Source organism: Taudactylus pleione, unplaced genomic scaffold (assembly GCF_031769625.1).
Source record: "Taudactylus pleione unplaced genomic scaffold, aTauple2 ptg000230l, whole genome shotgun sequence".
Classification (NCBI taxonomy): Eukaryota; Metazoa; Chordata; class Amphibia; order Anura; family Myobatrachidae; genus Taudactylus; species Taudactylus pleione.
Window position 1 is genome coordinate 8,231,137 of NW_028284632.1, and position 5,425 is coordinate 8,236,561.

Below are 5,425 nucleotides of genomic sequence, written 5' to 3' on the forward strand. Positions count from 1 at the left end.
TCTTATGTGAATCGTTTAGGTGTATGGGCCCTATTACTCTTCAGAGTAAACATGAGAAGAACGCCTCAGTCTGGGCAGCCACGCCCCCGGCACGCCCACCAAAGGGGGCGTGCTGTCAATCACCATCGACAGCACGCCCCCTTTGGTGCGAGACCCTTAACGACGGCTTGGCCGTCGTTATTCGGGTCTCGCGCATGCGCACGACGGAGCCGCCTCCGTCGTGCGCATGCGCACTTGGGCAACATCGACCCGCTTGCGAGCGCTCAGCACTCGCGAGTGGGTCTGAATCAGGCCCATAGTGCAATACTGTTGATTAAAACTATAACAGAATTTTATTTAGTTGCACTCACATAGATAATCACATAAAACGCATATATCACTTCCACTGTCAGGGAAAGAGTTGATTAATGGAACATATCTGCAGATAATAATACGTATATAAGTTTTGTATGGACAATTGCTGAGGTCTTTCGGAACTAACCGCAAGAAGAACGCCTCTGAGTCCACCTTTACTATTTTAAGGTAATTTCAGGAATATAAAAAAAAACTAAGCAGACAAAAATGCCTTTTAATTTCATCCTATAAAAATAAACTTTCTATTTATAGTAACCTTAATAAAAGGAAAATCTGATGTTCTGCACAATGCTGACACCCACCAGTGCAGAATGCAATCACCACACTAGGGGCCTGATTCAGTAACGGATCGCAACAGCGATTGCAATAGCCATTACGCATGCAGTCTGACTGTGAAGATATGCTAATGACTGCAAACGCTATGCCGTTGCAAACGCTATGCCGTCGCAGTATAACATAAGGACGCCCCCTTTACCTCACCCACATCCGGAATACTTAACAAGACTATGAAAACATCGGTAACGTGGAGTACAATCGCAGCCTCACGCACACTTGCACAAGCTCTGACCTTACTCAGGAATTGCTAACCTCATCACACGCAGTGAAAGGCCAAGCTGCGTATGGCATTGCAGTGAATAATTTATGCACGTCCAGATTGCAACAGCATTCAAATGCACGGACACGCCTGCGTTTCGCCGACCACTCCCCCGTCACCGCCCCCAAATGTTGCTTCCTGTCAATCATTCTGCAATGGGTCTGCGTTGTCACTTCGATCGCAATCCCGATCACAGTGAGGTGTCTGTGATGCACACGCAGTACGTAACTGTCGCCGAATTGCATGCGTAATCGCAGCTGCGATTGGTAGTGAATCAGGACCTAGGAGCAAAGTTACTGGGATGACTAAATGAAATTATAACTGCAATTAGTTCAGACTAAAGATAAAAGTAAATATTAAAAATGTAAATGAAATTGTACAAGTATTTACCTATGTGAGTGCCACAGTGTCTAACCAGGCATCCAAGTGGTGCGGATGTGAGATGTGACAAGGAATACTAGGAGGAACTGGCTACTTTCTCATAGGGTCCCCAGCCTGGGCCACACAGGTAGTTGCAGCTCTGGGCCTGAATCAGAGCCGGACGCTCTGACCAGAGCGCTCGCTCTGAATCAGGGCCGTCCTAGTTAAATTTGGAGCTGCCTTTTGGACACTCGCATAGCTGTGGGTTACCACAGAGCTGTTACCACCCACAGCTTATGCGAGCGTCCATGATGATGGTTGCGATGGTCAAGACCATCGAGACCATCGGGCTTGCGATGAGACCCTTGCTGTAGGGTCTCGCTGCCGCAAGCCCTGGAGTGACTTTGGCTCTATCAGAGCCAAAATCACTCCCACTGACATCACTAGTGATGTCAGTGGGGCCGGACCCAGACGGTAGGCGTTCCCATGGGAACGCCTCCGTCTGGCCAGCCACGCCCCCGGCACGCCCACCAAAGGGGGCGTGCTGTCACTCACCATCGACAGCACGCCCCCTTTGGTGCGAGACCTGGAGCGACGGCTTCCCCGTCGTTATTCGGGTCTCGCGCATGCGCACTTGGGCACCATTAACCCGCTTGCGAGCGTACAGCGCTCGCGAGCGGGTCTGAATGAGACCCTCTGTCCAGCCGCACTCCTCAGTCAGAGAAATAGCAGCAGCACATAGAGAGCTGCACACAGCAAAGTGTGTTCTGCAGATACTAATTTTCTCATGACAGCTGCTGAGACTAGGGGATCTCTGTCTGTCCCCATCAGCAGCAGCAGCAGCAGCAGCAAGTCTCTCTCTCCTCCCTGAGAGGGGAATTCAATTATACCCCTTTTACACCAGAGCAAAAACCTGGGTTTTTGCTGGGTCTACCCGGGTCGCAGCTCAGTGTAAAAGGGTCCCTGAAAAATAACCTGGGTCAAGTGACCCTGCAATCCAACCCAGGTAGCTACCAGGGTTGGACCCAGGACGGACCCAGGTAATGGTGCAGTATAAACGGTGCAACCCGGGTTATCTGACCTGGATTATGCCTAAAATGAGCGGATTGGTGGTCGTGGAGCATTCACCTCCCACTTTTTATGACCTTACAGGTTTAGCAGGGCAGACCTGAGTTCAGTGTGAACAGGGCTGACCTGGGAGTAACCCAGATCAAAGGTGCAGTGTAAATGGGTCTGACCTGGGTCTGACCAGGGTTGGAACCATGTCCAAAAACCCAGGTCGGACCTGGGTTTTTGGTGGAAAAAGAGGTATAAGAGGCGAAAAGCCATATTCGCCTGTTTTTTTGTGAAAAATTTGCCTAAAAATAAATTTGCCAAATTCAATTCCAGGACAATTTCGCCTAAGCGGAAACAATTCTCCAAAAATGATTCTCCAATCAATAGCTGGTGAAAAGAAATGCAAAATCTTTATTTTGGGGTGCAAACTTGGGGAAACAACTCAGACCCCTTGGGACAGCCCACCAAAGGACAAATCTGCAAAAAAAAACAGAAACAAAAACCTAAGAACACCCCAAAAAAGACATGTCATTTTTGGGGTGAAAATGTAAAAAGTGGGGGGATAAACATAAAAGTAGTGAAATAGACTTCTTGGGGTCCCCAAGAATGGGTCAGGTGTTTTTGAGATTGCAGGTGCATGCAGCAGGTGGATTTTTCACGTTTTTTAAAAGTTCACTTTAGAGACATAAAAACATGCTAGCACCCTTTTCAAGCACCCCAAATTTGACTGGTTTACTTATTTTCACCAAAAAATACAGCATTATGCCATTCTTCATCACTTTTACAAAGACGCTAATAGCAAGCAATTTACACAACTTAAGTACCCAAAATAGTCTTATTAGGGCTATTAGTACACATCTATATTGATTCCCTATGTTAGTGTATCTTTTTCTGGGGTACAGACTGATTTCCCCAATTCTTTCAGTACTTTTCGCCTGTTCCGCATTCGCCTATTTCCGTTTTCGCCTGTTTTGCAATTGAATTAGGCGAAAAGCGGGGACGAGCACGGAATAAATTCGCCTCTGAAACAGGCGAAAGAAGCGAACAGTCGGACAGGCGAAAACTTTGCCTCTAATTGAATATAGCTCTGAGTCTCTACTTCCTCCGTGGTGCACAGCTGGGCTCACGTGACTTCCTGACCCAGCTCTAACCCTCCCCACTGACTCATCCTCCTCACTGAAATGACTGACAGACTCCTGAGCCAATAGGCAGGAGTCTGTGGCCATTTTTAAAATGAATAAAAAAAACCAGCGCCGGCCGGGGGGCCCCTTGAGAGAGGGGTGCCCAGGGGTACTCGCCCCCTATGCCCCCCCTTAATCCGGCCCTGGTCACCAGCATATCTCATGAACATAGAATTATATTTATATAACTTATTTATTTACACTGTCATGTGAACATGACTGGGGTACAAATGTATCCTTATTATAGCAGTAAAGGGGCACATCCACTAGCAGACTTTGTGTAGGCACATCAATCATCCCTGAACATGAGCAATCTGTCGTTATCGGCAGATTGACCAGCATGTTCGGGCAATGATAGATGTAAAAAACGACCAGCGGATTTGCGCATTGCTGGTTGTTTTTGACATTAATGTGCCTGATTCATGCACGACTGAATGATAACAATATCGTTATTGTTCAATCGCTCATAGAAATCGGCAAGTAGATACGCACCACAAGACATAGCATGGTTACACTGTAACAAATCACATTTAGGTGTTATCAGAGCTATAGCCTGTATATATCGTTACTATCTGTGCTGGAATACTGGAAGTGAGGTCTACTATTGACCTTGACCTTGTGTGCATTCTACTATAATATGGGGGTGTAGTCATGCACCCTCCCGTGGCCATGCCCCCACAAGAGCCCAGGCCTGTTTTAAGCCTTAGCACCAGGGGCGTACCTATAATGGGTGCCGGGTGTGTGTGGCCCACACCACACACCCTGTAGCCATTTATTAAATACTTACCTCTCCTGAGTCCTGCGCTGGCGATACCATCGTTGTACAAATTGTCTGGAACATAGCCGCCATGCCAATTTTCCCAGGGGTTTGCACAGGCATAGTAAGGAAATGACCAGAAAAATGGCTGTTGCACCATTTGCCCGGTGACCGTCACATGCGCAGTAGACTGTAGCAACTGTAGCATAGCACTACAGTCTACTCTAGTGCCCAGAGTTTGCTGCGTTCAGTGCACTGCCGGCTGCTGGATAGAGAGGAGGGGGCCTGGGATAGAGACTGCACACAGGTCCCCTCCTCTCTTAATACTCCCCTGCTCGCTGCCATTGGGTGTAGAATGCTTAGTCTCAGAATATGCAGCAAACCTGATTGTGTTGATATCACTGACAGTTTAAACATGCAATTTTCTCTTTGCTAAGGTGCCCATCCACTAGACGATCTATGTGAGCAATTGAACGATAATGATTTCGTTATCATTCAATCGTTCATAAATCATTTGCAAATCACTTGCAAAAAAGTCTAAAACATCCAGCGATGCGCGTTCCCGCTGGTCGTTTAGACATCTATCATCGGGCAAACATGCTGGACAACCTGATGATATCGTCAGGTTCAGCATGTTTGCAGATAATTGATGAGCCTGTACTGAACGACTGCTCATTCAGTGTAGGCTCATCACAGACTGACAAACGACTGCACGATTACAATGTCTTAATCGTGCAGTCGTTTTCATATCTTTAGGTGGATGGGTACCTTAAGGGGTCTATTTACTAAGCAGTGTTAGGAGACAGAGTGAAAAGTGATAAGAAAGTGATAAGGTGCCAGCCAATCAGCTCCCAACTGTCATTTTTCAAATACAGCTTGTGAGATCACAGTTGGGAGCTGATTGGCTGGCACCTTATCACTTTCTTATCACTTTTCACTCTGTCTCCTAACACTGCTTAGTAAATAGACCCCTTAGTCTTTAACCACATCTTACAGCAACCAAAGATTGAGATAAAATTTTTCTTTATTTAAATATATCTGGAATAATCGGATTTCTAGAACATGCATTTATGGACTCTGGATTTGTGCCAGATGCTTCTGTACAGTATCTAGATTTGTTAC